Below are 26286 nucleotides of genomic sequence, written 5' to 3' on the forward strand. Positions count from 1 at the left end.
GGGGCAATTGCTGCCCGCTGTTAGGAAGAGCTTTTTTAAAAGTTTTTAAAAATGTCTGTGTCTCTGTGTGTGTGTGTGTGTGTGTGTGCGTGTTACTAAGACTGAACTCAGGGTGCTCCACCACTGAGCTATATCCCAGCCCTTTATTTCTTATTTGAAGTCAGGGTCTCACTAAGTTGCCGCTGGCCACTGTGCTCAGCAGAAAGTTCTTAAGGAATAAGGCAAGGGGTTCCCGGCAGAGTGGGAGAGGGCTCGTAGCAGCACTTCCACAGCAGAGGTGGTGAAAGGCTCCACGTGCCTGTGTTGAAGTGCCCCCCACCTTGATGCTGGGCATGTAGAGGTGTCAGGCTGTTCACGCCCAAGGCATGAGTGTGCAGGAAGTCGGAGCAAGGCAAGGGCAGTCCATGGGGGCACAGGCAGCGCGGGAGCCAGCTTCGCCATGCTTGTCAGCGGCCCCAGCCCCACTCTGTCCTTGCTCGGGCTGGTCTGCTCAAAGATCCAGGTCCAGCAGAACCCCTGGCTCATGGGCTCAGCTCTCCAGCATGTGGCTTTGCCATGGACACTGTGCTTGGGGTTCAGTGGGAGGTGGAGCACAGAAGTGTGAGGCGTGGCATGGTCACACCTGTGACCAAGGGGTGGTGCCCACTCTCCTGTCTGCAGGACCCTGCGAGCACCACGCAGATCACCTCTGTGGACTGTGCCCCGAGACCATTGCTTTCTGCAGCTTTGGCCTCCACCTGTATGTTTGCAGAGCTGTTTGGAAGTAAAAAAGATGCTGATATTTATATTTTTGTACCTTTTTGGTGAATTAACCCGATTAACTTTTTCATACAATTAGGTATGAATTGGAATCCTTGATTAACTTTAAAAAAAGTTATATGCACGGCACCCATGATTACCTGTGCTCAGAAAAGAGATTTGAACACCAGAGGACACGTGGCAAGGTGGCCCAGGGCATTGGAATGGGCTGATGCGTTTACATTGAACAGCAATCTTGGTTCTCATGTTGCTCGCTGCGAAGTGGCCCAAACCCTGTGGGGGTTTTGTACAGTACGTAATTTGCGCTGTAATAGGACAATTACTTTTATGGAATTTTCAAATACTTTTTTTAACCTCATCCTTGGGACATTCTAACCTCACCACATGCGAAGGTCACTGAAGTGATTTTTCTAAAACACACATTTAATATTAATAAAGACTCCAAGTTGTGTGCATGCAGTGCACAGTGCTGGTCTCTGGGCTCTTAGCTTCACGTTTGGTCTTTGTTTGATTGGTATTTTGATTTCAATGACGCCCACACTCTCCTGGACGTCAACCGCGATTGTCGTCAAGTCCCCTGTGGCCCTGAGTCTTCTGACCTACAGCTGGAAAACCTGGAGTCTTCTCTCCTGTGTCCACACTTGTCCCCACTCCAGTGCAGGCCTCAGGAAGCCACCAACTAGGGCCACCTCCTCCTTGTTTATTTTTCATTCTTTGTTTTGAAGTCAAGAAAATGTCCACTGTCTGCTCTCTGCTCACAACATTTCTTCTGTGTAAAGAATATTTTTTAACAAACTCCTTGAGGGCAAAAACCCCTTTCTCTTCACTGCTCTATTTGGCTCTCAAACTCTCCCTGATGTGCAGAAGCTGCTCACTGATGTCATCTAAAGCTACTTACCAACGTCACCCTCTGCCAAGCAGCTTACCCCAAACCAGCCTCCGGGAGGCCCTGGCTGCTGTGTAGGCCTGGAGATGGCTGTCATCCTCGTTTTACTGATTATACAACAATAAGCAAGACGTGCAAGGACCTGGCTGGTTTATGTGTGGAGTTGAGCACTGAGTTATTGATGGAGGGACTTAATTTAGTGTGGAGGATTCAGGGTGCTAATGGGTGTATTTTGGTTTTGTCATTCAGGAAACACGGGAAATCATGCAATAATCCAAATAGTCTCAAGACAGCTAGAAATGAAGATTTGCTTTGCTCCCTTTAGGGGGACATCCCTCTGTCCCACCTGGCATTGTCCATGGCGTGTGTCAGAGGGGGAGTCTTGAGAGCTGACAGCCCCAGACTCCAGCAGCCACCCGGGAAACCCCAGCAAGAGCGCCTGCCCGGCAGCCTTCAGAGCCATGGCCTGGGGCTGCTGGGGCCACTGAGAGAGGGTCCTTGGCTACAGAGCAAGAGTGGCTGGAGCAGAACTGGAAAGAGTCTGGCAGAGCAAAGGACATGTCTGCCAGGGACTTGAGCTGCCGGGCGGCCACGGCAGGCCGGGCTCGGAGAGGAGCATTGGAAATCGGAGGAGACACTTTACACTCCCCTGCGGGAAGCCTGGCAGCCTGGTGCCTACGGGGAGGCATTTGATGAATGAGTTTATTTACTAAGGGGATCCCTAACAGTGTGTGAAGGTGCCGCTTGGTCTTCCCTCAGTTGTCTATAGTGAAATGGGAGGAAAGAGATGAGCTCAAACAGTGTGTGCAGCACGCAGAAATCGGCACTCGAGCCCAGAGTGAAACCACTGCCCACTCAGCCTCCCAGACAGGAAACCGCTTTCAAATCGTGAAGCAGAGTCCAGGCAAAGCCCGGATTCAAGCTTCTGTTGATGAAACACAGTCCTGAGTGCAGCCAAAGGTTTGACCTTAAACCTTCTTTCAAAACTCAGAAAGACTCATGGTGCCTAAAGAGACTTGGGGACAGACGGAGTACTCTGGGGCCTACAAGACTGTCCCAGGAGCCCCTGCTAGAGTGGTGTCTCTGCAGTCCCCCAGACACTGCCCCCAGCAGCAGGACAGGAAAGTGGGGAGAGGAGGGCTGGGCTCAGAACTTGAAGGTGTGGTTTTTGTCAAATGCCATGAACTTCAGTAGGTTTTATGAAATAACGCACAGAGTGACGAAGAAGATTCTGTTGCCAGAAACATTGTCCCCTGGGATGCAGAGGGACAGAGTGAGGAATGGAGAAAGGCCCTTGGATTCTCCAGCATATGCATTCAGGAAGCAAAGGGAGAATGGCTATTGCCAAGGGGCCCAGTCCACTCCAGACCAAGGAGGGCGTTCAGAGCTGAAGAGTGGAGCCCAGGATGGAAAGCAGAGATGAGCCCTGACAGAGTCCTGGCGCACGTGCACAGCTAGACTTGGGAACTGCTGGAAGCCAGTGGCTCCTGGGGCTATCTCCCTCATGGACAGAGCTCTGCTGTCCCCCTGTTGGCTGTTGAGTGCAGGGGTGGCCGTGGCTTGTCTCCATTCACAGGTCTTCAGATAGCAAGCAATGATACCCAAAGAGCTGGTCCCCAGGGACGACCCTGGAGCAGCCTCAGCAAGACCGGAAGACGTCTTGGGAGGGCATGTGAGGACTTTGCAAGTGGGAGGAAAACAGGTGAGTTGGGGCCATAGGGGAAATTGCAGTGGTTTAAAAACATGTCCCCAAATTCTTTATGCTCCTCCTATCCAGTGGTGGAGTCTAGTCCAGGTCCCTTCAATATGGGCCGGTCTGATGGGACCTTTCTTCTCCATAGCTAATGTGACTCCAGAGGCTGGGCTGTCCTGTCCTGGGGACACTCACCCTGGGAACAACATGGCTGCCATCACATGCCCTGGCTGGGCCACCCAGGTATAGATGTTCCTGCAGAGAGCCATCACCAGGGTGAGAACGAGGTCCATCATGACATGAAGTGGGGAGGCTTGGAGGAGCCTCCACCCCAGCCACCCTGTGAGAGCAGCCACAGGAGGAGCCCTGAGTGACAGCCACCAGCTGGACCCCGCCATCCCTCAGGCCTGGAGAAACAGCCAAATGACGAGGGGCGGTTGCTTTTCACCCCATCGGGTGTCCGTTGTGCCAACCCCTGTCAACTTTGCCCAGTGAGCCAGGGAGGAGGCAGGGGAGGTGGGGGCTGGGGGAGACTGCAGGGTGGATATGTCCCTGCTCCATGTGGCAAAATGCCACTGCTGCAAGGAAAACTGGAAATGCAGCTGTCGGTGTAAAATGTCCTTCTTCTGAAGTACCTGGAGGGGCCGGCCAGCACCCCTGGGCCCGAGCACACCCAGGGGCTGGCTTGCCTGACACAGCTCCCGGGTTAAGATGAGCTGCCTTGTCCATATTCCATTACAAGAGCCCAGCGAAGGCCTGCTGGGCTGCCCAGAGCTGCCTCTCCCTGGCACTAGCTGCTTCTCCTCCTGGCTGGTGACTTGGGAAGGAAAACGTCCACCCACCACTGTGTGCAGAGCTCTGAAGCGGAGCCGGCTGACCCTGCGGGGGCGCGGGGAGAAGAGAGTGTGTCTTGTTTTCAGGAATCACTAATTGCTGGCCAGAAAGTCCAGACACAAAGACTGCAAGCGCTCTGCCGGTAATGCTGGAAGGTTCCCGGGGCCTGGCAGGCACTGCAAAGGCGATGCTTACTTATTCATTCGGTTTAATACAGTTCACGGACCTTTAGGAATATTGTGAAATCTGAAATATGCCACGCGTCCGCTGGTGGCAGTGTCTGGACAGCTTCATTTAGCCCGGGCTCGTAGCATTAATTAAGTCTCTGGAAATGAAGGGCTTTATCTCTGCTCAGTTTTTCCTGGGGTCGTCAGAAAATTAAACATTTTGGTGAAGTAACTTTTTGAAGAAGCATGTCTGACTCCTGCCGTGAACTCTGGGCAACTTCTCTTGGAGGAGAGCCCTGGGGTCAGCAGCAGGGTGGCAGAAGACCCTGACCAAGGCAGCCTTCACGTTCCTTCAGCAAGACAAGCTCTGAGGCTCCCTCCTGCCCGCAGGCCCTGACCTCCTCCCTTGGAGCACCCGCTGAAGAGAACCTGCAACCATCCGCGCTTGCTCTGCCCCATCCGACATAAATCTTTTTAAAAGCCTCTTGCCAGTTTTACAGCCTAGGAATGCTTCCTCAAGGACGCGAGAGCCGTCCCCTGAAAATGTGATCATGCACTTGATGGCTCCCGGCTTCGTGGTTCTGTGGTGACAGGACCCGCCCTTCACGGGGTGCCGGCCAGCAAGCACAGGTGGCCTGATTATAGGGGACAACAGGGCAAACTCGCAAACAGCTCCATGTACTGCTCTCCTGGTCCCTTCGTCCCTCCCCCTCCCCCTCCCCTTCCTCTCCCCTCCCCCCTCCCTTCCCACCTCTCACCTCCCGACATCCTGCAGCACCTTCCCACTGGCTCCCTGGAAAGAGTGGCCCTTTCAGCTGGCTGGACCTCACACAAGGTCCTGTCCTCTCTCGGCCATTGCAGTTGTCCTGAGTTGTCTTCACCTGTCACTCTTGATCCTAACTGTTTTTGCTTTAAAATACACTGTTATTTTTCAGTCATCTATTATTTTCTTCATCCAAGTTTCCTTTGTGTGCGTACGTGTGTGTATGGGTGTGTTTCAACTGTGCAGTAAGAGCACCTATTTACTGGTCGCAGGAACGGAGACTTGTGTCATGAGCAGGGTGCGGATCCCAGGCAGCGTGCTGCTTTGGGACTGAAGGGGATGCAGAACTTCCTCTGTGCACTCTGCAGAGTTGGGAGGATCAGAAGTAGCTAAGAAAGAGACCCCAGGAAGACAGGCACGCCCCTGGCCACCACTGCTTCCGCTTAGACTCCTCCTGCCTTCACAGTTGAGTGGCGTCTGTCTTCTTGATTATTCCAGCCAAGGAAGAGCTCTGTGGGTGGCCGGGCCCTCGTGACCCCGGCCTTTCCAGTGAGTCTCAGTTCATTGCCAGATTCTGCAGTCGGAGCCACGAGGTCTTCCTTCTCTGGCTACTTGTTACTCCTGCTTCTCTAAGGAGATTTCAGCTCTGCCTAGCATATGCAAGGCCCAGGGTGCCTTTCCTGCCCACCCATGAAGGCTGGGAAAGCAGATGTTCAATGCACATCTGTCTGGATAAACTCAAAGGGTATTTATAGCTTGAATCAGCACCTTTCCCTCATGCTAACAAAGACTGCTGGGTTTTAGAGAAGGATCCTCAGAAGCCCATCAGGCAGGAGATTTCTTCCTTCTTAACCTCTAGTCACAGTGACACGGGCCACCTGGTAGATGCCAAGCAACGTGGCAGATCCCAGATGACAATATTTACCTACACACGGGGCTGAGAGTGATTTAACAGATTATCTCCACCTAAGTATTCCTCAACTTAGTGAATACAAAATGTGATTTCATTCCTCCAAAATCAATTTACACGAGTAGCTTAGGCACACATCTGTTGTGTAAAGCTGGTTTTCAGTTTATATGGGCAGAAGCAGGAGATAATTGCCTGTGAACGGGAGGGAAAGAAATACTTATTATCTTAGGAGTCCTGATTATGTGTCAGGCAATTTGGCAATCTTTATGTGTGTGTTTTCAAATTTAATTCTCACAACAGCTCTCTGTGTTAGGTAGGTCTCATTACGCTTATTTGATTGACAGGGATCATGAGTCTTATTGCAATTAAATGTGTCAAGGAAAGCCATGTCCTGCTCTGAGGCAGAAGACCAGCCTCGCCATAAGAGATGCAGGACTTCCACGGATTCCTGGGCTGGGTTCTTTCCGTGAGGTACACTGCCTGCTACTCACTGTCAAGGAAGCAGATGGGTGGAATATCCTTCAGCCACAGGAGGAAAGAAGTCCTGACACATAGCGGAGAAACACGAGAACATCATGCTCCGCCGAGGAAGTCAAACCAAAGGCCGTGTGTTGTGTGACCCAAAATGTTAAGAGCAGGCAGATCCACGGAGATCGGTGTGTACAGGGGCTGCGGGAGGAGGAATGGAGGGACTGCGCATAGACACAGCGGGAGGCGATGGGAGCACAACCTGGTCATAAAACGCCCTTGAATCGTACAGTTCGTGGGTTGTTTTGTGGTGCTGGAACCCTGGGCCTTGCACATGCTGGGCAAGCTTTGGCACAGAGCTGCACCAAGCCCCTGAACTGAACAGCTCAAATGGTCATCTGTGTGATGCGGATTTCACCTCAAGTTTAGTAAAAAGAAAGCAGACCCAGGACCCCAGCCCATGGGGAAGAAAGGAAGGTGTTCCTGCACTCCTGGAGCGAGGTCACTCACTGCTCATAGCCTGCGACGCTCTCCTGAGACAGTGGAACCCTGCCCCGTGGCCTTGACAGGGGGTCTGAGAGTCGGTCACGGGGTGGCAGTGGGTCCTTCTGGGATGAGGCGAGGAGCCACATGGATGTTGTCTCCTGGGGCAGAGCAGGGTCAGTGGGATCGTGCTGCGCGGCTCCAGCTCAGGGGTCCTTCCCTCTGCTGAGCCTCCATCTCCTCCTCTGTGATGGGTTCACAGTCCTCGCCGGCATATTGAGGGGTCAAGGAGAAGGGAGTGAAAAGCGCCAGGGCAGGGGGCCTGACTCATCCAGGTGAGTGCAGGGCAGTGGGACTTTGCAGGAGGCAGGGCCTGTGGGGACTAGTGGAGCTGCTCTGCATCTCCAGGGCAAGCGGGTGCTGCGGCGTGGCACAGCGGGTAGGCCACCCTGCCCTCTGCTTCCCTGCGCCTGGCTGACTCTGGGGCAGGGAGTGGGCCACTGAGGCAGGTCTGCTCGGTTCAGCTGTTCACAGAGGACCACGTCCCCAGGCTACAGGAACTCGGGAGCTGGTGTCTATGCACACGTGAAGTCCTTGGGAAGCATTCCCAGCCCCCAGCCAGTGAGACTCTCAGGTGCCCTTGAGACAACCATGCACAGCAGCTTGTAGGAACCATGACGATGACAGTGCTGTCCCTGGGGAACAGAAGTGCCTGGCTCAGGTGCCTTGACCTGGAGAACAAAGCGCCCTTCTCCCAGTGCAGTGTGTTTACCTGCCATCTGCTGTGGGTTTTCAGAGTTCTGAGGCATCCCTTGGACCAAAGGCTTCTGCACAATGGAGCTCACAGCTCTCGCAGGGCTCCTTGACATTGGAAGCCAGTGGTGCTATTGTTCTCTGCCTCCGAGATGCTAAGAATAAGCCCTTGAGGATGCTCTCTACAGCCTTCTGCTTGGAAAAAAATTAAAACGCAAAACTTTTTTCTTCCCTCTTTCATGTGAACACCAAGGGGCTAATTCACCAGGAAACAGCCAGCCATAATCATATGCAGGAGGGCTGGGGATCTGCTTGCTGGCTCAAGGACAGCTGCAGCAAGCTTTGTTGTGAGCAATTTGGAGCCCTAAGAAAAAGTCGCTCTCAAGCTCCCCAGCTCTGTCCAGCTGAGCATGACTCGGGAAGCTTCCACTAGAGGAGCTCAGCCTTGCATGCCTGCCTCCAGGGCCAGGGGAGCCCAGCGAAGGGGAGGGGGCATGGAGACATGAGGCACAGAGGAGACGAGGTGCACCTGGACCCTCCCCAGTCCGGCAGCTCAGCCCAGAGCCAGTGTCCGTGCCTCTGTGGCGCTCAGAGCAGTGCACCACAGGGACGTGGCAAGTGTTGGCCCCAGTCATTCCTGCACTGGGGTGGTGGCTGCCCTGTGCCTGGAACATGGTGTAGAGGTGCCAGCAATGCTCTGATTCTTGGTCCAGGTGTTGCTTTTAAGTGCATGTTAATTTGTGAAGATTCATCAAATGTTTATCATTTCAATAAGTACCTGTTTAACCATGGAGGCCCGCACTGACCTAGGGGGAACACCTGGAGGCCCTCCCCCCCCATCATGCTGAATGACGGTTGGACACCCCCGTGATCATCCCTGAGCACATGAGGCCGTAAGAAAAGTTACACTTGGGCATCAGAGAACTTTGAGATGATGAAGCTAAAGCAGGCGAGGAGGGTGAGCCGCAGAAGCACGTTCCAGCTGCAGCGTGGACACACAGATCTCAGATTCAGGGGGACACATCACCCCAGAGAGCCTCACCTTATAGATGTGAACCAGGGGTCCACACATCCTAGCCTACGCCTGGCAGCATGTTGGGATCCGAGCCATGCCATCCGGGTCCCCGGTCCCTTCCACGTCTCCCAGGCTGCCTCCTGCTTCCCACCCACCCTGCTCCGTGCCGTGCTCTGCCTGAGCCGGGTCCTCTCTGTGTAGGAGTCCTTTACCTGCAGCCCATGCCTCTGTCACCTGGTGGTGACTTCCTAGCCCTGTCCTCACCTGCATACTCACCTGTCCCGTCTGTCCCTTAGCATTTCTGTTGCCACCTAGTTCCTAGACTGGGACTACTGGTCTACCTGGTTGGGACAGAGCCCACCAGGCCGCTGTCCAGGGTCCATCAACACCTGCCCTCTCTGCCAGAGCTGCCTCATGCCCTGGTGGAAGTCATCGCTGTGGGAAACTCCCCTCTCAACAAGAGAGCTGCCTGTGAGATGACACCATTCTTTTTCTGCTCATTCTCAGTGAAGCTGAATGACAGATGGTTGTCGTCCTTCCCACTGAGGGAAAAAGAGAGATCTCACCAACAATGAAAACCATAATGACCAGCCTGCAAAAATGCCCTCTCACCAGAATGCCAAAACCCAAAGTAAAAAGCAACGTTCCCTGGAGCGCTAACCTCAGTGCCAGGTCCCCTTTTTCAGAGCAGGCTAAGTAGTAACATAGACCCACAAAACCTTAAGTGAAAAGAAGATAAGTGGTCTATTTTTTCACCAAGGGTGTCCAGGGCATCTTTGCATGGCCTCTGTCTCTGTCTGTGGCGGGGGCCTCCTGAACTGTGTTTGGCAGTGGTTCTCAGGAGGGCCTGGGCCACTCGGAGCCTCTGTACTGTTTTCCTGTTGGAAGACACAGTGGAAGCCAAGCAAGCCCTTGTCACAGACGTGCAGAGAGGCTTCCTGCTGCACGAGACTTTGGGAGATGCTCTGGAGATGAACAACGGCTACATGAACAGGAAACACTGCAACCTCAGAGACAAATGCACAGGAAGGACCAGCTTTTATTGGAGACACATATTAACTTATCCTCTCTTTAAAAATATAACCGAGGAAGAGTGACCTTTCCAACACCAGCAGGAGCTGCAGTTTTTAGGAGAACATGATAAATGCCACTAGATACTGTGAAACAGAAAACACAAGACGCAACAAATTAAACTTGGGCGCACACACCAAAGACACCCCGAATGGACCTGTGCGTCGAGTCACTGCCATTATGTTATTTTTCCATCAAAAAGTTGACATTCAAAATATTCAAGAAATACGACTGCCCTTTCAGACTTCAGATCTGGATTTATTTCCCAGTGATGCTTTGTTTATTCAGTCTTGAATTAATGCCATGCATTGGAAATGGGTTTCCATGAGAATAAAATCTTTTACTTGACTTTTTGCTACCCAAATGCAGCATGAATCCCATTAAAAGAATGAAATGTTAGCCTGGCCTGATGCACCAGAGAGCTCTTTGTGTGCAGCCAATAGAATCTTTTCTAGTGTGACTTTCTTTCCATCATTTTGTTTACGAGCATGTAAGAGTTAAGCTATCATGAGCAAGAAATTAAATTTGGTCTAAAATTTGAGAAAATGGATAAAGAGGAAAATAGGTTACGTACACAGGGGGAGAATGTTTTTGGTGGCTTGGAGGAGTCTAGGAGAAAAGCCAGCTTCCTCTGCTGAGATTGGTCTTCCTTCCTGCACCCGTGTGTGGAGGCCAGTGTGGTTTCCTGGGGGTTTGTTGGTTGGGAGGGGGGCCAGCACCTCCATTAGTAAGGGCTGTTTCCAAACCAAGAGTGGCTGTGGCTACTCTTCAATTCTCTTCTCTTCTCCATGCTCCTATGCCCACTTCCCTGGGCTTGAGGGTCTAGAGAGGATGGGGACAGTGAGCCCACCTCAGTGGACATTGCTTGGTGGGATGGTGGCCGATTCCACAAATAGCCTTGTGCTTCTTCACCCTTGATAGTCAGGGACTGTTCTGCTCAGAACTCAAGTGGCCATTTAACTGTCAGGAATGGACAGAAGGTGACGCATGTTCAGGCAGAGGGTGCCTTATCCTGGATGAGCCTGAAGGGATGTTCTCCCCATGGGCTCCGGCAGAGCCCAGAGTTCATGGCTTAGAATTTCCTCTCTGAAGCGAGCGCACTTTGGTTGAAAATGGATCTGCTTTCTTGACCATTAGCCTTTCTTTCAGTTGATCTCTCTCGAGGTTTCTTTGGGGCACAATTCTTATTTTTAGTATGGGCAGAATGAAGGTGGTACGGCCTCGAGTGCTGGGATCTAACTAGGAAGATTCTGGGCCCTGACTGACAACAGCCACGAGTGCAGATGCTGACTACCCAACTCATCAGACGCCCACGTGCCCCAGTGGGGCCAGGGAGGTATCCTCTCCGTGGGAAGAACAGGCCCCAGACGCAGAACCCAGGACGCAGCCCCCCTGTAGGCGGCCCCCTGCCGTTGCCCAGCAGCAGCCCTCTCACCTGGGCAGGTGGGCAGCCTCCCCCGGCCCCTCCTCCACACGGCCCCTGGAGCCCTCTCCTCCAGGCGCATCCTGCCATCCTCCAGCGCAAACCTTCAAGGACGTGCCCTTCTCCAGGACTGAGACACTCTTTAAGACCTGGTGCCAAGGCCCGTCCTGCCCTGGCCCTGCGGTCCTCTAGTTTCCAGGTCCCAGCTTCAGCTTCCCCAGGACTGAAGCCACACTCAGGGTTTTTAGCTTCTTGAGAACACCATGCGCTTCTCGGTGTGTTTTGTCTGTCTGTCTTTCCTGCTCCCTTGCTTGCTGTTCAGCTCCTGGCTGGCACCTGCGCTGCCCTGTGACTGGAGTACCCTTATCCCTCCTTGCTGGGCTCTCTCCTGTTCGACCCTCTCCAGCCCAGGGAGCCTTCCCTGAGCCTCTGGGAGGAGGGCGGAGCACTTCTCCTGCGTCACCGAGCTTTCTTATCTTTTTGCTAGACTACGTGCCAGAAATCTGTGAATTACGGACCATGGGCCAAATCTAGGCAATGTGTACTTTAATAAATGGGGTTCAAGTGGCCGCACTCTTTGTGGCTGCTTCTGTGCGGCAGGGGCAGAGTTGAGCGGTTGTGATGTGATGTGTGGCCCACAAGCCCTCACATACTTACTGCTTGGCCACTGACAGAGTGGGAGACTGGCTTGGTGGCCAGGTGTGTGGCTATTTTGGCAGGAAGTCAGCCTTCTACACAAAAAGTCAACCTCCCAGAAGCCTCATTGCAGTTGCAGACGTAAGATACGTTTTCAAAATAGTTACCTTTGAACTGAAGGAAAAAAGAAAAACCCATGAGCCTCTGCAAGTGACTGCTAAGGGTTTTCTGTAGTCAAGAATGGGATGAGACAAACAGGTGTGAACCCCTTTAACCAAATGATTCCAGTGGCAAAGCACCAACCTGGACTCGGGCAGCAATGCCAAGGGGCCTTTCAATAGGTCAGCACTGTGAGATGCCCTCCCGGGTGACTGGATCAGGGCACCCGGCTTGAATCCACTTGAGCCTGCGGGGGAAACAGCATGGGTTTTCCAACATGGTGTCTGGGGCTCGGTGGGAAAAATGTCTCGTCAGACACAATGGACTAAGGCTGAGGGCGGGATTCCAAACTTCCAGCTACCAGCTTCTCCAAGTGGGAACTGCCTTTCTGCTTAGCCTGACATTACAAGAGCTTCGTCTTTTGTTTGTCTTCTTTTTTGCTGAGTGAGTTATTTATCTTAAAGTATGTCCACAGAAAGAGGAGCACTGGAACATACAGCAAAAGTCAGCAAAACCTTTATCTCAGAAATTTGATGAACTAGTTGGAAAAGCCAATATTCACGAACTAGGAGGTGGCTTGTTTGGTGAATGAAGAAGGTGTCCATTCACAGGGGAAAGTGATTTGAGCTCGGAGTCATGGCCCAAATTAGAAGTGACTGAACTGAACATTTGAAGTAAAATCTTCCATTTCTGGTTTGACACAGTCCTTTTAATAGTTCAACTATTTGAACTGTTAAATGAAAATTTCAAACAAAGAAAATTCAGAACCAAATGGCTCTACTAATGAATTCTGCCAAACATGTAAAGAAAAATGAGCCCAATCCTTCTCACTCTTTCAAAGTATAAAAGAGGGGATATGTGTTAACTTGTCCTGAGACCAGCACTCCCTGGATACCAACCTCAGAGGAGGACATCAAGAGAAAACTATTACGCTGTCCAATAGCTGATGAATATACCAAGGCACCAGCAAAGGGAAGCCAGCATCAGGCGAGAAGGTGGTGCACCACGTCCTCACGGGATTCACCCCAGGAATGCAAGGAGGGTTCAGCAGATCACAGTCACCGTCACACACCACACTCCTGCAACGAAGGAGAGAAGGCCACACACAACACGATGATGCAGAGAGAACATTCAACCAGATCCAACGTCCTGTCCTGTCAAAGATGACAACTAAGGACAAGTGGGACTTCCTCTGAGCCATGAGAGGCACTCGTGAGAAGCCCACAGCGAACACCAGGCTCAGGGGTGAACGATGGTTTCCACCAAAATCAGGAACTAAATAAGGATTCCTGCTCCCACATCTTTTGAGTATCCCCCTGGATTTTCTAGCCGGAGCAATTAGGTAAGAAAAAGATGTTTTTTTAAAAAATCCACTTAGGATAGTAAAAGGTAAAATCATCTCCATCCATAGATTTTATGATCTTATATATGGGTGTAGAATTCCTAAAGAACGCACACTAAAAAGTCAATTAGCTCTAATCAATGAATTCATTAAGAACAATGCATACAGGTCAGTTGCATTTTGAGCAATATCAATGAACTATCAAAAAGGGAATTTAGAAACCTGTTCCATCTGTAGCAGCTCAGAAGAGAATAAAATCCCCAGGAATCCCTATAACCCAGAGGTATGAGACTTCTATGTTGAACACCACACGACGTTGTTGAGAGAAAATCGAGACCCAAATAAATAGGAAGGCCTCCTGTTCCCCCGGAGGTGGAGGACTTCACGTTGGTGAGATATTGGCCTCCCCACTCTGTCCACAGATTATCGACCATCTGTAGCAAAATCCCAGTGACTTTTGTAAAAATGGGGAAGCTGAACCTACACTCCATATAAAACTCAGGGATCCAGATGGCCCAGTTTGTCTTGAGAGGGAGGACAGAGTCAAAGGACCCAGGATTCCCAGTGGGAGCCCGTCTGGACCCTGCAGGGAGCAGTGCCGGTCAGTGCTGGCAGAAGGGCAGGCACAGAGCCGCAGGGAACAGCATAGAGAGCAGAGGGAACAGCATGGTCCACCCGCCACTGAGTTTCACTGAAGACTCAGATCATTCAGCGGGATGGAGTCACCTCCCCACACATGGTACCGGGACTGCAAGATCTCCCTGCAAGAGTGGAGTCAAACCTGGCCTCACGTCACATAAAAACTAACTTAAAGTGCATCTGTTACCAAATTGCAAGCACCAAGACATTGCCAAAGGCAAGTAAAGAAGACCTAAGCACACAGGAGTCTACCCTGCGTTCATGGGTTGAAACACCTCATGTTAAGACAGAGTTAAAATCTTTCCAGGAGGAAATGATTAAGTTTCCATGACCTCGGATTTGGCAGTGCTGAATTAGATGTGACTCCGAAAGGCAACGAAATTGCAAAATAGGAGAACTGGGCCTAGAATCTGGAATATACAGATAACCCTTAGCACCCAGTGATAAAAAGGCTGAGCCCCAATCTCAGAAGGGGCAAGTGTTGAGTGAACGGTTCTCCAAGGATGATGTGCCGGGGCGACACTCATACATCCTTTGGTTCAACGCCTGCGCCACCTGGGAAATGCACAAAGTCAAAGCCACAAAAAGAGGAGACGGCTTTGCACCACTAGAAGGGCACAACCACAGCGCAGGCATAGCCAGCCTGAGCACCATTGGCGAGGACGTGGGGGGCTGGAGCTCGCGCGCTGCTGGCGGGAATGCACGTGGAGGACAGCTCAGCATCACCATGTGACCCAGAAAATTTGTTCCTAGGGGTGATCCCAAAAGAATGGAAAACAGGTGTTTGGGCGAAATTTTCACAAGAATATTCATAGCTGTGTGGAAAATAGTTACAGGAAATAATTTCCCCCACCGTCCAAGGTGGAAGGGATACCAACCTCAGAGGAAGACTCGTATGCTCAGCTGACAAATGTGTAAGTATGCATATCCGTGAAATGGAATATTATTCAGCCATGAAGGGGATGAGGTCCTCACATGTGCCACAACAGCAACAAAGCTTGGAGTCTTCCTGATGAGCCAAAGGACCCAGAGACAGGGGTCACTAACTCAGGTCCCATTTTTATGAAATGTGCAGAGTAAGTACAGGCATGGAGACAGAGACCAGATCATTTTTAGAGATGAGGACTATAGGCAGTGTGTACTTCAGAGGATAGGATGATAGAAAGTTCTGGAACCAGGAGTATAAGTAGCTAATGGGTGAATGTGTGAATCTAGTTAATAACACTGAATTGTATACTTCAAAGTGGTTAAAATGATAAGTTTTATGAATTTTGCCATTATAAAAAAAGCTTAGTAATTACTGTCAGCTTCTCCTAGCAATAAAATCAATTTTTGCTGTGCAGCTTGGCAGTTTTATAATATTTTAAATACCTATGTTTTGATTAAAAACACAGTATTTATTACTGAAGGCTTTAGACACACAAAAGCACTAGAGAAAAATAAAGCTTGCCTGTGTTCCTCTTGCTAACAAGTAGCGAGGGTGAATTTTTTAATGTTGCTCCTTTTGCAGAACTGTTTCTATGCAGCACGTGACGCTCCGTAATCGGCTTCCCCTCTACTCTGTCAGGGCCATGTCCCGTTGTCATTTCATATTGCCCCAGCTCACATTAAGCAGCGAGACGGTATTCCATCTTACAGATGTACCGTGATTTATTTGGCCAATTCTGTGGCTGGATGGACCCCATCGTTGGAGAGTTGGAAGGCACATGCCACTCTCGCAGCCAACTCCCTCCGTTCCTGAGCTTCAGAGTGGCGAGCCTTAAACACATGGCACACAAAAAACATTCGGCAATTTGCAAACAGAGTTAATTTTTCACTTTCCAGCTGGATTCGGGTGTTGTGTGGGCTTTGGATTCGCCCTGCAGGGGCCTAGGAGATGGGAACAGGAGTGCTAGTTACTGAGGGGAAGAAGCCAGGTGGAACTGTGCCCCAGCATCCAAACCCTGCCCTGAACTGTTTTCTGAATGATAGACATGGCAACGACGAAGTAAGTTCCACCAGGTCCATTGGTGACAGTCCCATCAGCAAAGTGGAGAGTGCCTCCGGAGAAGTGATGGACATCAGCGTGGACCGCCGTGCATGTGCCCGCCATTCAAGCAACCCAAGCCAGTGTGGTTCACAGGACAAGGACATCCTGCCCCTTGGTCACACTCTGCCATATTCTGTGTGCCTCCAGAGGCCTGAGGCAGGCAGGAGATCTCTTCTCCCCTGCGCCGTCCTCTGTGGATCACAGAATTTTGGATGGTCATTGTCTCAAATCCCAAAGACCCATCTCCAGGGAGAAGGGCATGCATTCAGGCCCCGTGTGCATGGAAACATCAGATGAGTCGTGTCTGTTTCAGGGAGTGGAGCAGACGAGCGAGCTCCCAGGCCCCTCCTCACAATGGATTGGAACCATCAGCCTCACCGTCACCAGGCCGCTTCCTACGGGGAATGGCTTCCTACCTCCCTCTGTCGGCCTGGTGGGGCCTGGTGGCACGCACATATGATCAGCTGGGCTGGTTGTAAATTCAGACTTAGGCTTAAGGACGACCTGGTTTCAGTCCAAGTTAGACTGGTTTCAACAGGAGCCTTTCCTGGCCCAGCCTTCCTGCTATACTAAGTAGATTTTTCTTATTGAGTTATAGAAGCATGTTTTATATCACAGGCAACAATTCTTTTCCTGATGCCTACATTGCAAATTATTTCTAATTGAATCATCCATTAATCTGTACTCATGGTGCACAGACACTTCACAGTTCTACGTAATTGAAGCCTGAGTACGTCTGTTTCCTTGGTGGCTGTTTGGATCACCGAGCTCTCCCTCTCTGAGGTGGGTGTTGGTTTTTCTACTCCTTTGCGTTCTATTCCTAAGCATGGAGGGCGCAGCTCTTCCTCGGCGCTTAGCCAGCTTGGCTGAGTTCCTATGGCAGGAGCAAGGGCACAGGAGTGCCATTTCCAGACCAGCAGCGACATAGCTTTGTGATCTATGGCCATGGGGGGTGCTCGGAATGCAGTTCTCCACCATGAGATGGAAGAGGGAAGAGTTAATGGGGTAGAGGCAGCCTCGGTCCACATGGCCCTGGACGGTCCTTCTTCTGGCCAGAGCCCAGCATAGCTCGAGGTCTTGTCTGGTGTCCCATGGGCTCCTGTCTAAGGGAAGGTGTTAGAGTGTATAAACAAGTCAGGATGGCGCCTGGCATTTTGCCAGAGAAATGTTAGAGTCTGTAAACAAGTCTGGATGGCGCCTGGCAAAATGCCAGAGGGAGTGGTTTGTGAAGTAACGCCAGCGAGCCATTAAGTGTGGAGATTCCTTATTGATTGACTGCTGTATCTAGTTTATGTTAATTAAGATAAGCTGTGTGGAATGTATAAATACCTCTGTTGTCCTACAATAAACGGCTCCCACTCCTGCTGTATCAACGTACACAAGTTGTTCGTCACTCCCCCCCCCACCCCCCCGGTTATTTTGCTGCAGCCGGACTGCGGCAGGAAGGGTCATAGCCTGTGGTTCACGGCTTACAAACTGCCCTCTCAGGTTTGTGCAGATTAGGGAGAGTGTCCGCGTGGCTCAGAGTGTCCTGGCACATTGGGAGTTGTACAAAGAGACAGTGGAGGAGACAAGCCAACCCTTGACTTCAGGGGCCTGATGCAGCTGGCGACAGGGAACAGGAGGACCCCTGGCAGTGGCCCACGGTGAGGTCCTTTGCAGGGGGTTGGGGTCTGGGTGCTCAGAGCTGCTGCTCCCCTCTCTTGAGCTGGATTTCCTTCTCCAGCAAAAATGTGACACTTCAAACCTGCACCTGTTGGCTGGGACACCGAGCTCTGTCTTTGCCAGGCCCCAGACAGAGAGCAAAGAGCATCCTGTAAGGACCTCAGGCAGGTCACACAACCAGAGGGAAGGAAAGGCGCAAGTGACCTGGCACACGGTGACAACTGAGCTGTCCCTGAAGACAGAACCCTGTCCCAGTTTGAACTGGACTCTCCTGGCCTGTGAGCTGTTTCACCAGCACCCGTTGGCCTTCTGGGTCATGCACTGCAACCCTCAGAAACTTCCTCCATTGTTCCAGAGCCCTGCCCAGCGCCGTCGCCCTGGGGTGTGAGCAAAGGAAGCGCAGAGACTCAGCAAGCGGAGGCCGGACCCTGCCCCTCGCCAGGTGCCGCAGTGAACCAACTGGGTCCAGTCGCTCCCAGCAAAGGCCGGTGCCCTGCTGCCCGGTGATATCTGTGGAGAATCAGAAGTGGTTGAAGACCACGTGCCGCGTCGCTTTGTGCTTCAGAAGCACCACAGACCTCCTGGGGGCTCCAGGAACTATCCATGCTGTTCCCGGGAACCCACAAGCCCCCTCCATAGTGGAGCTCATCCCAGGTCCTTCCTCCTGCGCTCTTGAGACTTGTCCCTGTTCAACTTCTTCATGAGCAGGAGGCCCACATCTGCCATGTTGTCACACGCTGGGAGACCAGGGACACAGAGGGAGGGAGGGAGGGAGGGAAGAGAAGACAGAGACAGGCAGAAGAGAGGGAGGAGAGAGAGAAAGAAACAGGAGAGAGAGAGAGAGAGAGAGAGAGAGAGAGAGAGAGAGAGAGAGAGAGGAAGAGAGAGCAAGAGAGGAGGGGGGGAGAGGGAGGGGGTGTCTGTTCCGGGAAGTCTCTCCTGTGCTCTTTCCTTCCTCCAGGTCTGGCAGATGGGAAATGTCAGACTCGGTTGCCCGGGAAGCTGGGTGGTGACCCAGGGTCCTGAATTGGGGCTGCTGCCAAGCTGGAGCTTGGACCATGTTCTGGCAAAGGGACAGAGTTCCAGGATTCTGGGGACTTCTCTTCCTATCAAAGGAAAAGATCTCTTCAGGCTCCAACATCTCCGTGCATTCTGGGAAAAGTCCAGAGGGATTCTGGGAATGAGACTCGGAATTCTCCTCCGCGGTCCTCCAAAGCCCTGAGTCGTCACCAGGCCCCTGCACTGTCTTCCCCAGGTTCCCACCTCCCAGGTGTTCAAATGTGTAATTAGGGACTGCTTCCTACGCTGGGCTCAGCACACAGCCAGGGGCCTCCCGTTGCTGAGAACTGATGGCTTCAGGTGACACCTCTGCCCTCCAGAGGCTGGCATCTAACTGCAAAGTCAGGGACCTGGTCGCGGAGCTCTGGGCACACAGAGCATGTGTGGACAAGCACAGGTCTCCAACACTCAGTGTCAGGGGGCCTTGCTGGCTCAGCCTCAGCCCCAAGGCCCAGAGAGGGGCCCTGGCCCGACATGCTTCAGAACTGGCCAAGTGCATCCTACCTCTAGGAAGGCCACTCAGGAGGCTGCCCTGAGAGCCCCGTGGATGTTCTACAAGGTATGTCGACAGCTGGCCGCGCAGGAGGCCTGTCTGCCAGGGACCCTGGGGAAGGCCTGTGGCTGAAGTGGCAGGAAGTGGTTCCGGGAGATGGTGCCATTTCCCCTGACAGGCCAAAGTGACAGAAGTTGCTTATTGTTTGGGCTTCAAACCAGACACTTCCCCAGAGCCAAGCTGAGCTGTTCGCAGGTTTGAAGCAGAAACTGGCACACAGGGGAGAGCAACCTGGGTGACAGTTTTAACAGCGATCTCTAACAACTAGGCCCACCAGGCCAGGTGCCCCAGTGGCCTCACCGGCACTGCCCTACCCTGCTGGTACGGAATGGTGCTGGTGTCCATTTGACAGATGAGGCTCAGAAGGGCCAGATCACTTGCCCCAGGTTGCACCACAAAGCCAAGGAGGCAGACCCCATCCCCTGCTGTTGAACTCAGCTGCAGTGCACCGACTGTCCAATCTGTCCTGGGAATAAAGATGACTTTCATATGTTCTTTCAGAAATTAACCAGAGAGAGTGGGAAAGCATCTTGACCTGCACTTTGAACCCTGCCCTCCTGGCCAGCAGCCGTGGCTCAGTGACAGCAAAGCCAAGTGCGCTCAAGCAGACTGCTGTCTCGGGACCTGCTGAAGAGACCCAGGGGCTTTCCTCCTTATTCCCTGCAACTCTCTGGGTAGAAAGCTGTAGATGAAGCTTAGCCTGAGTGCCTTAGTCCCCAATATCTGGCTCTCCTCTCCCCTGGGCTGGGACCCCCACCTCCTCCTCCTCTTCCTGCATGGTGCTAGCTGTCAAGGATTGGGAATCTGAGTGTGTCCTGCAATCTCCCCGATGGTGTCAATGGTACCTGGGGTAGGTGACTAGGCGCTGTGTGACTTCATGATCCACAGAGAGGATGTCCGCGCTCCTTGCAAAGGCACTCAAAGCCTTCCCCAGCTCCCCGGCGGCGGTGCTTCTCACGGTAGCTAGTCAGGTAGAGGCTTGTGTGTGTGCACGAGTGTGCAGCTTCCTAGTTGTTCAGATACAAGAGATAAAAATGTTCCCTTTGTTGTTTAAGAGATATTTTTAAAACATGATCTCCATCACTTCTTTGACTCCCCAGCTTGTGGCCGAGGGGTGCAGGAACGCCCAGCCTGCCCTCTACTTAGCCCAGCAACCTTTCTGGAAAGGGTGTAGACATTTCCTCCCAAAAGGTTAGGTGCTCATTTGCATATTGCCTGCATGTATTTAGCATATTGATTGCTCATTTCCCTGCAAAACGCAGAATTCAGCCTCTGTGCTGGGCTGCTGCTCTCTCAGTGCTCGCTCATGAAGTAGCTGGATGCTAACTTGCGAGTCCAGCATGCACTTTCAGGGCTAACCTCGGGGGCACACCTCCACAGTGCCCTGTGACACACCAGGACGGAGGACTCTGCCTCACTTTAGAAGGTGCAGGGACTCAGCTTTGGCAGCTCCCACATTGCTGGAATCACTCATGATTGACAAGGCCAGCCAGACCCCTGCACCCATGGGTTCCCAGGACCCCTCCTTCTTTTCCTGCTCTGGTGGGGAGAGTGAGCCGAACACTGCCCAAGGCCAAGTCACAAGAGGCCAGGGTGGGAAGGACGCTGCGGGGCTCACATTCCTGTCCCATTGTTCCTCCAGATGTGGCCTGTCCATGCCAGTGAAGGTGACTGCCATTGCACAGTGCCACGCGTTTGCTCAAGTCCCCCTGATGCACAGAGACCTGAGGCTGCTTGGCCCCGACTTGGTGTGTAACTGCCCCAGCCTCCTCAGGCTCCCCATTTGCAGTAGAAGAAACAGGAGAGAAGCCAAGTCCACTGCGGCAGGCTCCTCTCCCCAAGCTGCCTTGCGTGGCCGCCCTCCCGGCCCCACCCAGGCGGCATGCATCTGTCTCAGGCACTCGCCCTCCACACTGAAGGCTGGTGTGGCCGCTTGCTGTGTCGTGGCAGAGGAGAGTGCGCGGTGCTGTTCAAGGCCCTGGCTGGCCATGCCCAGGGGTCCAGGAGGTGCGCAGCCGAGATGTGTCCTCTGGTGCAGACCTACAAACTGCCCAAGCCAGAGGCCTACGGACACTTCCTCACAGTCCGAGGACGGGGGTTGGGGAGGTCAAATGGATCCTTCCGTTCCTACTGTGTCTCTCATGCTGTTCCCACAGGGTATCCCCTGGGGCTGCTGTCATCTGCAATCTCAGCTGGTGCTAATGTCCAGAGAGGGACACTTACACTGCCGCGGGGGACCTTGCCATCAGCTGTCACTGATCCTGCTGGTGGCGGAGGTGACCACTGCGGGCACAGCCTTGTGGCGAGGTGGGAAAGCCAGAAGTAAGTTCATGAGGACAGGGCTCAGGGGTCCGGGGCCTTCCCTCACATGAGCGGCCAGATCCTGACGGCCACCACAGAGCCCTCCGCAGCCCCGAGTCCACTGCTCCCTCCTTTCCTGCACGAGGTTCTGGATTCCTGGGGCGGGGGGGTTCTGCTCACATCTGATTACCCAAGTAGGGTTAGGGGTAAGTGTGTGTAACTGAGGGAAGGGCAACTCGGAAATGTCCTGGTAAGCCCCGCCTGCAAGGCCGCGTGGCTTGGGTCCCACCCAGCTCTGCTGAGGGTGGTCTTGGACGTTGGCTGTGCCCCTCACTTACAGAGCAAGGCTGTCGCTAGGTTCGCTCCAGGGCTGTTGGGGATTCACGGGTTCACACAGAGATGCTCAGCATAGCGGCCTGCAGGTTTCCAGTGCCGCGTCGAAGGCAGCCGTTTTCTGCGTCCTTTGGGCTGCGAGCTCTGTAAAAGCAGGGGTTTTGTCCCTTTGTGCACTTCTGTGTATACTGTGGTGTTCAATAACTACCTGCTACAAGTTGCTGAATACATTTTAACTTTAATGCACTTCAATATTGCTGATAACAACAACAAAATATTAATTTTTAAAGGAAATTTCAAAGTAGCCTCCTTAACTCGCTCCTGGGCTCTGCCCGGGTGCCACAGACTCCCAGACTCACAAGGCCAAGTGCCCACGGCTTTCTGGGTTCTGCCTCCCTCTGGGGCCGGCCTCAGCAGGCCCAAGTCCATCCCACATGCTTCCCCTACCAGTGGCCCCCGGTGGGCCACCTGCACCTCGTCAAGAGGCCCGTTCCCTTGTTGGGTCTTGGGAGGTCTAAGCCCCCAGCCTAGGCTAATTCTGAATCCTTCCAGAACATTAATGGAGGGGAGCCATCCTGCTCTGTCCTGCCTTCCCCTTCCTCCTTGATACAAAAGAACACTGTGGCACTCAGGGTGGGGGCATTACGAAAGCCCATCCTCAGTCCAGCCTCCACTCTCCTCACCCTTGGTATGACCTATGGGCCTCCTTGGCTCCCGTAGCCCATGAGGCAGCCTGGCTGACTCCAGCCAGTGAGGTTAAATGCTTCATCCCTTCTTTGAGACTAGGGAAAGAGACTAAAATGTGGTCAAGAACATTCGGCCTTTGGGTCTTTGGGGATTGGCTTATTTTACTTAGCATGATAGTCTCCAGTTCCATCCATTTACTGGCAAATGTCATAATTTCATTCTTCTTTATGGCTGAGTAGTATTCCATTGTAATATTCCATTAACTCACTCATTTTGTTTATCCATTAATCATTGAAGGGCACCTAGGTTGGTTCTATAGCTTGGCTATTGTGAATTGAGCTGCTATAAACATTGATGTGGCTATACCACTGTAGTATGCTGATTTTAAGTCATTTGGGTATAGACTAAGGAATGGAATAGCTGGGTCAAATGATGGTTCCATTCCAAGTTTTCTAAGGAATCTTCACTCTGCTTTCTGAAGTGGTTACACCAATTTGCAGTCCCACCAGCAACATATAAGTGTACTTTTTCCCCACATTCTCGCCAACATTTATTATTGCTTGTATTCTTTCCTTTTTTTGGGGGGAGGTACCAGGGATTAACTCAGGGGCACTCAAACACTGAGCCACCTCCCCAGCCCTATTTTGTGTTTTATTAGAGACAGGGTCTCACTAAGTTGCTTAGTGCCTTGCTTTTGCTGAGGTTGGCTTTGAACTTGCCTTCCTCCTGCCTCAGCCTCCTGAGCCACTGGCATTTCAGACGTGGGCCACCCATGCCTGACTCTTGCTTGTATTCTTTATAATTGCCATCCTGACTGGAATAAGCCAGTCTCAAAAAACTGTTGAGGGCCACAGCCGAGTCGGGATGACGCATGGCATTAAAACCAAAGGCCAAATATTCTCTCTGTTATGTGGATGCTAACTCCCAACAAGGGAGGGTGGGGAGAGCAAGAATAGAAATCCATTGGATTAGAAAAAGGGAATGAGGGTTGGAGGGAGCTGGGGAACAGGAAGGACAGTAGAATTAATTTGCATCTCTTTTTAGCCTTGTATTAGAATACATGACCAGGGTAACTCCTCATCATGTACCAACACAAGAATGGGGTCCTAATAGGTGACACTCCATGGATGTATAATATGCCAAAATACACTCCACTGTCAGGTATGTCTAAAAGAACACATTTTAAAAAATGAGCACCAGAAGCCTGCTCTGTGTGCAGTGAGCACCGCTCGCCCTGGAGATGCACAGCCCCGGATTCTCTCTGGGAGGAAGGCAGGGTGTCTTCCTCAGGCTGCAGCAACTCTGGGAAATCCACAGCTGGAACAGGCTGGGGCTTGTCCTGGGATGAGCCGCAGTGTGTGGGGTGACCCAGCACCCCACGCTCACCCGCGTCCAGAAACACCCCCGCAGCTTACTCCCTTCCCATTGCAGACAGCCCTGGTCAGCTCTCATCTTTGGGGCTTGTGCTCAGTCTATTTAATTTGGATGGAATACAGCCAGGAGCGACTTTTCCAGACGGCAGTTTAGGCCACAGATGAAGAGAGGCTTTAAGCACCTCGTTCCCTCGGATTCCGGAGACCAGCTACTTGGAGGACCTGGCCTCCAGCCTGGTCCTGGGCATCTAGGGTGGGAGGAGCCCCTCACTGCCACTTGAGCTCCAGCCTCCTTCCTGTGCATGGTAATCATCCAATTAGTTAATGCTCCCTTCTTAAGGAAGCTCCCGGAAAAAGGCTGGTGGGTGGAGTCTCCAGGCTATAATAATGGAATTCTGCAGGAGAAGCATTGGATGGGTGTTTTTCTGCAGAATTGATTCAGTTTTAAATACGGACCAGGATTAAACAGAACACATCTAGTAGCCTTTCTCCTCAGAGCGATTTAGGAGCCTGAGCACCCAGCAAACTGGACCAAGCCTGCAGAGGCTCAGCTCCCAGTCTCAGCAGGGTCCCTTGGGCAGGGCTTCCATGGGGGCTCACATACCAGCACTAGGGGGGTCTGTGCAGGAAATGGGACTCCAAGGCCAGCAGCAGTGTGCAGGCTTTAGGGACAAGGATCCTTATTATTTCTCCAGGTCTGAGATCCTCAGTATCCAGGGATACGACACCTGACCTGGATCTCAGAGATGCAAACTGCTGTCCTCTGAGAGGAGGGGCATGCAGGCCACTTCAGCAGACCTGCTGGGCATGCCAGAGGGGTGAGAAGAGGGCTGACCCTGGAGCCCGTACCTGTGTGGGAACCCCCATTTGGGCCACCAGCTTTGTGACCTCAGGCAAGATTCCCAACCTCTCTGTGTGGCAGCTCTCTGCTCTGCAAAATGGGGGTTGTGATAGCTCAGGCTCAGGGGGGCCTGCAGTCCATGTTTGCATGGGGCTGGCGGAGCTCACGCACACCGGGCACCGCCGCCTCGGGCTCTGGCTGAACGCGCTGCTGCCGGTCCTGTTCCAGGTCCAGCCTGGTTCCTGCTCCTGCCCGTCCCTGCGTTTCTTGACACATGGGGACGTGTGTGGCAAAGAGCTTGGCACAGAGTGCCACCGAGGATCGTTCACTGAGGTCCTGCCTCTTTCCCTCAGGCCCCGGGAGAGAGCCACACGGGAAGCCAGGAGCAGCCCGATCCAAACCCAGCGAAGCCTGCAGCTCTATAAATCCCCTCCCTCTTTTGTGCTGATGGCAACGACTTTTATGTGTATTTTCATTGTCTTTCTCTCCAGAGATAAATTTTGTGAGTTGCCACTAAAATCTGCCATCCAAAATGTAGCTGGCAGATTTTATTCGAGATAAATTATCGCGTGAATAAAGATAGATCCACTTTATTTTAATCTGGGAACATTCCAGTCGGAGCCTTTTTCTCAGTCAACATTAGCGGCACCATCATTCAGAGGATGTGGACGTTTGGGGGAAATTTACGTCCAACTGTGGCCGCAAACCCTCTGCAGCCCTGGATACCACTTCCTGTTTCTCTGCAAGTGACAATGGCTGTGGATGTAACATGTGGTCCCAAATTGCAGGCCCCACGCCCGGCAGTTAGTTTAGCCATGTCTCCAGCCCCTCTGGTAAGCTCTGGTGCCCACCTGCCCCGCAGAGCATGTGCGTCCTCCTGGGATTGAGGCAGGGCCATGGGTGCCCTGTGGCTGATGTGGCCTTCAGAGCCAGAGAAGAGGGGCCAGGGGTGTTGTGGGCAGGAGCCGTATCACCTGCCCCATCCTAGGACAGATGCCCCAGGAAAGGACAGTTGCTTGCAGCCCTCAGTGGACCTTGGCTCTCGGAGGTGATGGGGTGAACAAGCGCAGGCTAGACCTCCTCGCAGAGCTCTGGGGTTCTCTCTCTTACCCAGATCCCGGGGACACCAGTACGAGATTTGCTCAAACTGACATTTTTAAAGGGTGTGTGTCAACCTCCCTAAATGGCTAAAATTGCCCCAGGATTCAAATTTGCTAGAAATGAATCCATTTGCAGCTTGTTAGAACAGGAAAGCAAATTCAAGTTCACCAGGGAGGGAAGAGGGCAGTGAATTGCTGTCAGAAAGGCAGACTTGGGCTGAGTGTTGAAAATAAAATGTGGCATTAAAAGCGAACCAAGGTCCATGAGCAGGCATTGGTTACCTGTCCACACACTCGGGCCCACCTGGGCCTGTTAGAAACACACATTATGTGCTGCGTGCTGT

The sequence above is a fragment of the Marmota flaviventris genome, chromosome 2, assembly GCF_047511675.1.
Source record: "Marmota flaviventris isolate mMarFla1 chromosome 2, mMarFla1.hap1, whole genome shotgun sequence".
NCBI classification, from domain to species: domain Eukaryota; kingdom Metazoa; phylum Chordata; class Mammalia; order Rodentia; family Sciuridae; genus Marmota; species Marmota flaviventris.